The 12,472-nt window shown below is 41.7% G+C and overlaps 1 protein-coding gene across 1 annotated transcript in view; it reads right to left on the bottom strand.

Annotated features, from left to right (window-relative positions):
- Positions 1–12,472, bottom strand: part of PCOLCE2 (procollagen C-endopeptidase enhancer 2) — a 244,345-nt gene that overhangs the window by 18,463 nt on the left and 213,410 nt on the right. The window lies entirely within an intron of this gene.

Here is a 12,472-nt window from a genome sequence, read left to right as displayed (position 1 = left end):
TTAACTCAGGTGTCAGTGTCAGTTTTCCAAAAGGTCTGATCTGGTGAGGTTTTGGCCTGACCACTCACAGTGAGTTTAATCCACTTTAAATAAGGTACAAGATCTCAGAGAAATTACAGTTATGAGCTAAAGCCTCCTTTATGAGGCGCTGATACTGACTGACAACCAGATGATACAGAGACACATAAAAATATATAGACACATGGATGCATGTTTACTCTTGTGCACACATACAGATATGCACTAACCACCATTCACCTCTAAACTGACAAGTGTTTCATCATTTTAACTTCATTTTAGAAATTTTGAGGAATACACAACACAAACATTCATTTGGAAATCATTTGACATATATGGCTGAAAGTCCATGATAAAGGGAGTCGAGGGGAGAGGGGGATGATGACCACAGGTGTGCAGCACCCAAGGGTGCAGTGTAGTGTAGTTGAATATTGTGTTTTAGTCCTTCCATGGGACATAGTACTGTGTCATTGGAATTTGAAATGTATAGATCTAAATTATGTTGCCTTTGAATTTAGAAACTGTATTTCTGGTCATAAGACAAATGACAATTCCAGGAAAATACCTCTTTTTGCATGATTTTGAATTTGTTTGGACTGATGATACTGTTTTTTAATTCCGTGCACTGCAACTCTGCTAACCGGGCCCCAGTGCATGTGCTCTGATCCCTTCAACATGTTGAAATTGTCTATACTTCTAATTGGGATATTTAACTTACCTATAAGTCCCTAATATATGGTGCAATGTGTATCCCTGGCCTGTAACCAAATGGTACAAGTGGACTGCAACACATATAGGGCCATATGTAATAACACTTTTTCCCATAGACACAGAATGGGTAAAAACCTTTGCTACATCTGGCCCATAGTCTCTCCACTAAAGTGACAATGCAAAACATGACTGCAGGCCTGCCATCACTACCTTGGCTGTGCAGGTTTAAACTGCAAATTCAACCTTTCAAAAAACCCTTTTTGACAGGCCTAAACCCTCCTTTTAAATGTTAATAAGTTATTCCTAAGTAGACCTTAAATGCCCATAAGGTAGGGTGCATGATAATTAAAAGTGGAGCATGTAAAATTTTACGTAAAACATACCATTACAGTGATCATGCCTTGAAAGCTATTTTCACCTAAGCAAGGTTAGCAGCTACATAGAAAAGCATTGTGATACTTTAATAAAGTTAATAAAGTTATCTCCGCCTAGGAATTTGATAAAATGCTTGTCCTTTAACTTTTTAAAATACTTATTACAAATTCATGTCATTGGCAAAGTTGGATTTGCAACAAACATTTCCCAAAATGTGCTTTTAAAAAGTCTCCATTAGTCTGCCTAAAGCCTCTAACAGCCCATTTGCCAGAGTTTCCAACTATCACTTCGGAGCTGAATAGCTCCTTGATAAAGCGTGAATTGCCTCCCAGAGCTGGGACTAAGGGCTTGGGTGTTGGTGGAGTCCTGTTCCTCTGACAGAATGACCATCTGGGTAGGGTACAGGAACTTAATTATCTGAAAAGGGGTCTGCCCTGTCACAGGCAGATGTAGCCCTCACCTGGGCCTGCCCCTTAATCGTCCTTCTAGCCAGCCAGGCACCAGTCCCAGAGTGAGAGGAGATGCTCCCATAACTATTTTTAAGTGACCACCGGGGAAGCACTGCTCATTTCCCTGGCCACACCTCTAGGGTCGCAAAAGCAAAGCAAAACACAAACGCTGTGGGATAGCGTAACCGGATGGACGGAATGCAGAACCAATCAAACATTCACCCCAGTCACAGATCTGGGTTTAATCCATCCATTATTTTGCTCACCATGCCACACCAGTTTGAACCCAGCCATATGCAAATCAGTCTTGACCCTGTTCCTCATGGGAACAGTCCAGCCCGAACTGCCAGGCCAGGTTCTCCCTGGACCGGAAACAAGCATCCTTGGACCGGTTTCAGGGTTTCACCCCTCATCAGCCAGGCTAGCTTGAATCCAGTGGCACAGTGAGCCCGGGACCCACGTCTGGGCATACCCGGCGCACTTAGGGTGGCAAAAGCAAAGCAAAACACAAACGTAGTGGGGTAGCGTAACTCTCTAGGGTCAGCACATGAGCTCTGCACAGGGGAAGAAAGATTATGCAATTTTGGCTTTAGGCAGAGAGGGGGACTGTGGGATTGTTTGCAGTAGGGAATACATGGACCTCTGATAAAGTGGGTACACTTACTGCTGAGACCTTTTTCCCTATTAGTCAAGGCGATGCCAGGAGCAGTGACCCCCATCAATAGGCTAGTGGCAGGTATAAATGTGACACCCTGGGCTCCTTCTTAAGAACACTGCTGGACGTGTGTAAAACAAAAGGTCTGCACCTTCTATTGATCTCTGTTAGAAGAACCCACAGGGCTAAATCTGCTCCCACTTCAGGACAAAGTAGTGGACTCCAAGGGCTCAGTTAGCTGACCTGTAAGCTATGGGGACCCAAAAGCTTCAAGAAGCCCACCTCCCTGAAAGAGCCGAGTTGACCAGTTTTAACTGTGGATTGGTGGTGTTGGAGTGTGCTTGACCAAAAAATGCTGTTCCTGAGGCCCTGGAACCCTTGGCTAGTGTTAGAGTGTACTCCTCTTGCCCAATCTGCAAAAGCTGGGACTTTTTGTCAACTTTCTGCCTGGAGAACCAATGGAGATCATGGTCGCTGTCAAAGCCAGACCTCGAATCGCCGATTAGCCTGGTTTGCCCCACTGAAGGAAATCCAATTTCAGAAAAGTTTTTAAGTCTGAATGTAGAGGGCTTCTCCTGGATCAACGGGGAGTAGCTTCCCATTGATGTCGAGGCCATCCTAGGCACAAACTTGGACTCCGCCCGCTGGGGTCTTCCGTGCCTTCATTGCCTACCACACCAGGACCCAGTGCTTCAGAAACCCACAGTAATCAAGCCCCGCTTTGGATGCAGCTTCCCCCGGACGACTCACTAGTGAAAACCTTTTCTTCATAAATGTTTCTAAGCCCAAAGGTAACATTTTGACCCTAACCAACCTGGTCCTTGTATCCGATCCATGCTTCATTGCAGCTGGCCTTAAACCTTACCCTTGTCCTGGCCTAGCATGAACAGCTGCCCACAGTTGGCGCTTTGGGTTTTTTGGCACCATTTTTATTTAAACCTTAAAAAATGTATACCTCAGGTTCCCCTTATTGGACTATTGTCTTGTTGGTGTCATTTTGTTCAATAAAATATTGTCTATTTGTATAAATTGGAGTGGAATTTTTATTATATTGTGTTTTTGACATTTTAACTGTTTTGGTACTCCTATTACTTTATACATATTCTTACGCTAAGCCTGTGCTCTGTGCCATAGCTACCATGGGTGGAGCTCAGGTTTCTATTTTCAAAATCTTTACTGGACTTAACAACAATAGTGACATTATTATTTCTGGTTGACCACCGTCCACCCCAACTAATAATCCACTTTCCCAGAATAGTGATGATGGGATAGGGTGTTTCAGTTATCATCGCAACTGAAGATGTTTTAACCAGTGACACAATGTTTGAAATTGCAGGTCCTTGTCTTTGTCCTGATCAGGCCTACAAAATGACTGCGCCAAAACATGTCAACATAATTGTGAGGCAAGCAACAAAAGAAACTAAATGATTGATTACACTTGCATTTTAGAGGAAAGCCAGCATACAACTCAAATTAACTACTTGAATAACTCAAACTTTTATATAGTAATCCAACCTCTAAGTGTTGCACTCACTACTGGATAAAACAATACAAGGACACTTTCTTCTGTTTTGATGTTGTGAGTCAAATATGTATCCTCGAAAAATATATTTTAAATGGGTATAACACATCAGGATGTATGTTAAAGTCACAAATGAATTAAAATGGGTTTGAATAATTGATATATAGCACTACCCCGTTCTTCTCTTATAAAGCGCAACAACATATTTCCAGAAGAAGAACAAATACAAATTAAATTGTTCTGATTTAAACACATGTCACTAGTAAATAAAAGGCAGTACAAGATAGATAATTGCAGTCTAGGCTGGAATACAGGCCACAACAATTCCCAATGAATGAGGGAAGTGAAACTGGCAGTATTCGCCATAAGCCACAATTAAGCGGGACCTAGGACTGCATGACCTACTGACATAAAATTGCATAATGGAGACCAGAGGGTGCCAGACAGTAACATCTAAGACCTGTTAAGCCATACGAGTCCCCATCCTGATATGAAAAGTGTTGTAAATTATCAGACTAATTTGGCACAAATTAGGCTCACTGAGATCCCAAATGAGTGGATATATTGTTGCGTACAGTGGTAATGACGGCAAGTAAGACCAAATATCTTGTCCCTCTAGGAACCAGTTGTATTAGAAATACTGGGGGTCATTACAATCTCGGCGGGTCGGCACTGACGGTCAACAGAAGACCGCCAGTGTGCAGAAACCCCCTCGCGGCCACATAAAGAACATCCAACTGGGCCGGCGGGTGGAAACAGTGTTTCCGCCAGCCGGCCCAGCTGGATGCAGGGCCTATACATTGACATCGGCTCCAAGTGGAGCCGGCGGCAATGTAGCAGTGCGGAGGCTGCAGCAGCACCCACCGCGCATTTCACTGCCCGTAAATCGCGTAACAGGGCTGTGCATGGGGGCCCTTGCAATGCCTATGCAGGGGCTTGCAGCGCTGCCCAGTCGGATCACAAACGCCACCACTGCTAGGCTGGCTGGTGGTGGAAGCCTGGTGGTGGCGGCGTTTCATACGTGTCGGTTCAGCCACGTTCATTATATGGCGGTCTGGACCTCTATGCCGGTGGCGGAAATTACCGCCAACGCCGGCATGGCGGTCCAGACTGCCATGTCTGTAATGACTGCCACTGTGTTATTGTAAGATTTTCAGAATCCTACCAGAGAAAACAGATAAGAGTCCACAAGACAATATTGGTCAATAACGCTCTCAACTCCTCTGATTATAACTTTGCATGTGAATTACTGGACATGAGGTATCAACATCTATAACAATTGTTAAAAAAAAAGTCGATGTCGGGGCTCAGCTTGGAGTCTTCATGTTATAGAATCAAATGCCAGCTTCTACAGATAGATACATATAAGGTTGTATGAACTGCAGGGGATGGCTTCCTGGTTAACAGCTCATCTTGGAGCACTTGTAATAGCCAAATGTCTTGCCGAAGGACAATCAACAAAAAATCCTTAATAGCGTAGCATTCCACCTCAGGCTCACTCCAATTGGCCACTCTTTCTTATGTTTTTAGAAGTTGGATGTCTTTGGCTCAGGTGGTATTTATAACTGTACATCTATTAAGGGAAGTGTAACAGAGGGTAAACAAGTGCAAGAGAGAGTGTTTTAGGAGAATCTGTTGATAAGATAAGCACAGCAGGTGAAAGACATTAAGAGATACAGAATGTCTAAGTAAGGAGACAACTTTGGGGCCCACGCAGTGGATAAATGCAAAGAAGTGTACATGATGACATGTTCTTATATTTGATAAAATTCAGATGTGCAGGGTGTGAAGCTTCCTTAGACAGGCTTTAGAGCTGTGCTCAACACATATTAACACAGGAGGTGCACTGCCATTGGGTGCACATGACTACCAGCACATTGTGTCATCTGAACACAAGGCCATGTGTCCCATTTTCTGTGTGGTCACCCCTGATTTTTCACCTCTTGCTGCTCCCTTTTTTATAGTTAGTTTTTTAGACTCGGCATACTAGGCACTCCTGCCCAGTCCTGGCCCATAAACTTGGGGAAATTGGCCATACACTGATTGGCTTATTTAGCTTTTTTGTAAGGTCATAGTTAGTGTGCAGAAATACATCCATGGCATGCAAGTTAACTGTCACAGGTGGACTCTGCTATCCATTTGTGACAAAAGAAAACATGGCTTCAGTCACACTACTGTAGCCTGACCCTTTTAAATATTAGTGAATCATCCCTTTGTAGGCTTTGTAGTGCACAAGGTAGCATGCATGGTATTTACAAGTGGGGCATGTAAAAATGTTATAACCCTGTCCCTACAGTGACAAGGACCAAAAGGCTATTTTCACTGTGGCATGTCTATCTGTCCTATGTAGAAATCCAGAGTACACATTAAAATACCAATACTGTACCTCTGGAATGGGACTAGTTAAACAAATAATCAAGCAAATATTTTAATACTCATTTTTGTTTTTGTAATACATATAAACATATTTTATGATTATACAAACCAAATAAGGTACGACTCACTTGCTTACTAACAGTAATTTAAAATCAAATTCAATTGTGAAGTGACATTTTCAAAATATGAAGGAAAAGTAACTTTTGTAAGGTTAAGCTTTACAGGCCTGAACTGTTAGACGGCTAATAAGTCTTTGACAGCCCTCACCCTATGCTCAGCTTTAAATAGGTGTGCTATGCCTCTGTGGAGCAAACAATAGGCTGACCGAATGGGCAGAGATGACTCCTCTGAATCCACATAATATGCAGACTGATGATTGTGAACACCTTTTTAGCAGCAAAGTGTTAAACCCTGCTTGACAGGCCTCTTGAGCCACATTTATCACTATGTGTACACATGAAAGGGGAGAATAAGATGGCAAGACAACTCTTGTGGATCCCCTTTGTGGTTGCTGAAGGACCCTACTCTTGTCTTATCAGACCTCTGTCTCCGGGCTTGTCAGTTCAAAACCTGTTTCAAACTGGATTTTAGGTATAGTTGTGGGAGGACGCTAGGATTACTATGGCACACTCCCCCCCCCCCATACACAGACCAAGTTTAGTGTTGTTGAAGACATTTGCCATTGCTGGCGCAAATATGCTAATTAGAATTTATTAATGAATGATTACAAGTTTAATTAGTGAAAGTTCATAGAGAAATTAGTTGTAGAGAAAATAACGTACACGTTTGAAATTGTGACCACGGAAATTGGCAGCCATTTGTACGAAGTCATGCTAAAAATAACTAAGAAATGTGTCAAGTTATAAAAATGTGAAAAAAATGATGTAGTAATATGTCATATTAAAATGTATAACCTATGTTTATATTAATATATAGAAGTTAACTTAGCTGAGGTTAAGGCCTAGCTTTTCTCGGCCTCACAAGAAGAGCTGAAATACTAACGTGCTGCAGAGAAGTTGAAGCATAGCCTGACCCTGAACCACCCGATGTAAAAGTTGCTTAGCTAGAATTTTCTGCAATGTACCGACGGACAGGAGATGATGAAGACAATTTGATACAATTATGTGTAGAGTAGGCTAAATGTACTTTCCCAGGACTTGAAAACTTGGAAGCACTGACTGAAGAGGAACATGCAACATTTTCGAGACCTGAAGAGCCGGATGATGAGGACATCGTATAGTGGACCAATCCACGTGCTGAGAAAGGACTGATATATAAATTATTAATTTGGTAAATTAATGTTATAGGTTAAAGTCATATCTGCTGACTGACTGACCAATTGGAAATTAGGAGGATCGACTGGGAGACCCTAATAAAAAGTCATGACAAGGGGCTAAGACTTCAGATGTGGGAGAATAGAAGTGAGACGTTGATGACGTCAGGAGACGCGGTTCGAGATTCTGCCATTGGGCTCACACTCTGAGAGCTTGATGCGTTGCTGATCTATTGATGATTTGAAGACGAAGACTGACTTTGTTGCTGATCCATTCCGTGGATAGGTAGCTATGATAATGTGACTGACTAACATGTACCTTTTCTTCTAGGTACCAACTGCGCTGTTTTATAGTTTTTCTCGTAGCAAGATGTTTTTCTAAATTCATGTTTTCTAAATTATTTCGCATGAAGTCCAACATGCTAATGCTAACCTTGGTTCGGTAGGTTTCCTAGGGCTGACGTTTGACAGTGACAAATGACTGACGAACTACCTGCTGAACTCTGCTACTGATGCTTTGTATTCATTTTTATTGTATTATGCTGAAGCATTCGAGCATATGTTTCCTCAAGTTCTAATTAGATGATGTATTGGTGCTTATTTGATGAATTAGTTTGAGTAGATTGAATGAAGTCTAATCTTATTAATGACTTAGTATTGTAACAATTAGGGAAATAAAAATTGTTAAAACGCTTTATGGAGTGGTGGTTATTCATGAATTGATGGTTATAATTGTTTTTTAATATTAGTAATTGGTTTTGCTGATTGTTGATACCATTGGTCACTACATAGCTAGGATATTCCATGCGATCCAAAAGATTCATTGGCCTATACGTGTCCCCTTGTAAGTTTACTTACTAAGGACCAGGCGCACTAGCACCATCTTGAAAATGCCCCGACACACAACAGTTTGGGCCTGATAGCAGCAAGGCAAGCAGAAACTACTGAAAAAGTGGGTAGGGTTGGCCTGAGACCTTTTACCCCATTGGTTACGGTGTGTCCAGGAGTCACCCCGTCCTTCTAGCTGGTCTGAGGCATAAATGTGTCATCTTTAGGTACTCACTTCAGAACACTTTATGGACCTGTGGAAGATCAGAAGAGAACTGGTCCTACGGTCTGTGACCTGAGAGGAACCCTGAAGGACTGGACCTGCTACCACTTGTCCCCAGGACAAAGAAGTAGAAACCAAGGGTTATTTGGCTGACCCCCTCTATGTCTACAGTGGGACAACAAGCTACAAAACACCTTTTCCTAGAAGTACTCATCTGACTAGTGGCAGCTGGACCTGGACTGAGCCCTCCGGTTAACCTCTTTCTGACACCCTGTGATTCTTTAAGTGCCTCCCCTGAGGTCCTGGGGGCTTTAGAAGTGTACTTCTGTGGTTGATCGGGACTTCAGTGACTAAGTGAGAAGGTAGAATCATTGACTAGAACAAACCTGGTTGGTGTATTCGACCTGTGCTCCATATCGGTCAGCCTCAAATTGCGCCTAGGTCCTGGCCTACCATGACCATTGACTATCATTGACGATTAGTGCTTCTTGGCTCTATTTCAACTTAAATCTTTAAAAACCCATATCTCTGGATCCCATTAGTAGATCTTTGTCATTATTGTGTTATTCTGTTTACTAAATGTTACTCTATTTTACTAATTTAGTTTGAGATTTGTATTGGTTGGGGTTTTGACTTTATAACTGTTTTGGGACTGCATAAATACTTTACTCATAGCCCTAGGTCAAGACTTTCTGCTCTGTGCCTTAGCTACCAGGGAACGGAGCACAAGTTAATTTAGTGACTTTAAAGGTTCACCCTGACAAGGACTGTGATTATTTCTTGAGATGGGCATTCACCCACCACAAATAATAATCCAATTTCTTACAGCCACTATACTAATCCAGAATTAGTTCTTGCAAAATCGAAGTTCCTTTTGGAAATGAAGGCCCATATTTATACTTTTTTAGCGCCGCATTTGCGTCATTTTTTTACGCAAAAGCGGCGCAAACTTACAAAATACAATTGTATTTTGTAAGTTTGCATCGCTTTTGCATCTAAAAGCGGCGCAAATGCAGCACTAAAAAAGTATAAATATGGGCCGAAGTGCTCTTGCTGTAAAGCAGCTGCAATAAGTAAGATCTTTGGTAACGTGTCCAATAATTATTTCAAAAACGGTACTGCATAGTGGTATATCGGACCATCAGAGCTCACTGACAAAGTGCTCGAGTGAGATGCTCAGTTATTGAATCAATTTCAGCGACAGCGGGCACTTCTTACATTTTGTTACTTTTTTCTCTGACCACAAAACTGAAGTGAAATTCAGCCAATGCCGATTTGATGTGATCAAGCAGAAAGAAGTCAAAGTAAAAATATGTTTTACATCAGAAGTACAGAAAATGTCACACCTTCACAAGTCACTTTTGACTGTGTTTGCACCATGCAGGTATGAATTATTAGGTCATTAATAACTCCAGTAGCTGAAATATCTGAGGTTGGCCACAGTATGGCTTTTAAAACAGAAACATCGTGAAGTGATTACTGTGCATGCCGCTGAAATTTCCTTTCTCGAAATGAATTCAACATGACTCACGTTTGTCTTCATGACGTGATCACAAGCCAGTAAGTAAGGCACCCAGTTTCGCTGTTCTGAAAATATTTTTTGGGGGGGAGAATTTGTTTATAGCATACTCGGCTATATGTACTACAGGTATGGATGTTGTATATACGAATGATTAACATACATCAACAAAAGTTCCGTTTATTCTGCTTTTATTGGGTTGTATGTCAAAATACTGTGTAAAGAAATATCATCTAACCTTTATATTGTTTCCTAAATATGTTTTACAAAAATATAGCCTCATTTCATGTAGTTCTTCAAATATTATCCGACATTTTTGTTGACAATATGTAGGACAATATTAATACCAAAGGATATTATGGCAAGGATATTCTGGTGTAACGCCTTTCATTTATACACTAAGAGCCAGATTTATGTGGGCCTGGCGCCATTCCAACGCCACATTAGCGTCATTTTTTTACACTAATGTGGCGTTGGAAGGTCAAAAACGCCACGCCATATTTACAAAGGGGCGTAATGCTTGCATTGCACCACTTTGTAATTCCTTGCTCCACATTATGCCCACGCCAGGCATAATGTATGCAAGGGGGGTGTTACGGTGCTATGGGGAGCAAAAAATGGTGCTAAGAAATTTCTTTGCGTCATTTTTATTGACATTTTTTTAATGCCTGCTCAGAGCAGGTGTTAAAAAGAGGCTCCCATTGTGTTCAAAGTGCCTTTGGGTGCTTTGCAGGATTAGCATCAACATTTTTGATGCTAGTTCTGCAATGCGTCCTACTAGTGTAAAAAATGATGACGCCGGTCACCCACACTACCACCATGGTGCACTGTATTTTAAATACGGGGCTCACATGTTGGCGTTAGGGGGGCACTAAGGGGCTCAAGAAAAGTGGTGCTACACTGGGTGCAGCACCACTTTTAATAAATCTGCCCCTAAGTCACGCGGTGGCTGTACAACTATTTGCAGACAGCTAGGGAAAGTCTGTTGCAGTTAAATAAGTATTTATGTTTTTGAGTTATTTTGTGCTTTTATGCAGTGCTACTCGGTCGAAGAGTGTGCATGCTTTACACCGCAACAGCAGATTCAGATGCAGATGCATGAATTTGTCACATTGGCCACATTATGCATTATGTGCTGCATAATCTGAGGATGATAAAAAATGTGGTTTCTACCTAAAACCTATCAAAAGCTACTAAAAGCTTGGCGACACGTAATGCGACACAGTGGAAGGCCTTTCGCAAAGGTTGCTTGGTCATCTTTCAATTGTTTAATGCTGTATTTTGGTGTTAAACTGGTATTTATAAGGTGATTTTTTTGCCCAAAAGTGTTTCGATTTTCAAAATGTAAAATATAATGAAGTAATATGCAGCATTCTGCCTCATTTGCTTTTTTCAGGTTGCATAATTTAGTCAACCTTGCAGATAATGTAGTCCTCCCTTCTCGACAGATTCCAATGGCTCTGCTTATGAGGCACAACTATCATATCAAGACCTCACCTTGAGCAAAGCAGAATGTACTGTCTATTTCAGTTGAGTGTTTGAAAGCATGCAGATACAGTCATCATCCCCACAGGGACAAAAGGAAAAATAAGGAAGGGATGAGAGTGACAGTACATTATAGCCTTCACTTAAACATGCTCTAAAATATCAAAATAAGCGTTCTTCTAACTTTATCTCACCGCCTATTACCCCACTACAAACCATTCGGTGAACGATGAGTTTTGCACAGTTTTCCTACTGGGTGACTACACACTTGCGAAGAAAAGGTTTGCCAAATTAAATTTTAATACTACATGGTGAAAACAGGGTGAGTGCACTACTGACAGTATTGTAAACATCCATATTTTCAATTGAAGCTCAACGGCATGTAGCCTTGTGAACTTGACATTTTTTTAACGTTTTTTGGAGAAATACAGAAAGGTCACCATTTTTTTTACAAGTTTGCCTACCTTTAGAATAAACCAATTATGGAAGGATTAGACCATTAAGTCAGGGCCAGTTGGCAATACCCCCTTTTCTACTTATGAGTGGTGTAGAATTGTTTCCAATTTTCCCTGGCCTCTAGCTCAGGAGGGTTTGTGTGGTTAGGAGAGCATCCTGCGTAAATAAGTGCTGCGTTCACCCATCCACATCATTACAGGCAAAATGGGACAGTTGTGCCGGTGCAACGCACTGTATCTGAGCACTGGTGTCAGTGAGTCATGTCAGGGGCATGTCACATGGCTAAGTATGTTTACGGGTGCTCACTGAATGCAGATTGATCAGGCGCGATTATTTTTCCTTACCCTTAAAGAGAGTGAGGACCATTAGAGTGTCCTTCAAACAGATCTCAGACCTGAATCCGATTCAGATAGAAAAAAAGATGGCTTCTGTTAGAAATGGGGTCTTTGGTTGACAGTCAGGTTACCCCCTGTTCAAGCAAGGACCCTCACTCTAGTTAGGATAAAAGAGAATCACCCTCAGCTAACCCCTGCTTACCCCCTTGGTAGCTTGGCAGAGCAGTAGGCTTAACCTCAGAGTGCT

This window comes from Pleurodeles waltl, chromosome 11 (assembly GCF_031143425.1).
Source record: "Pleurodeles waltl isolate 20211129_DDA chromosome 11, aPleWal1.hap1.20221129, whole genome shotgun sequence".
Taxonomy (NCBI): domain Eukaryota; kingdom Metazoa; phylum Chordata; class Amphibia; order Caudata; family Salamandridae; genus Pleurodeles; species Pleurodeles waltl.
This window is presented reverse-complemented; position numbering and strand designations above follow the sequence as displayed.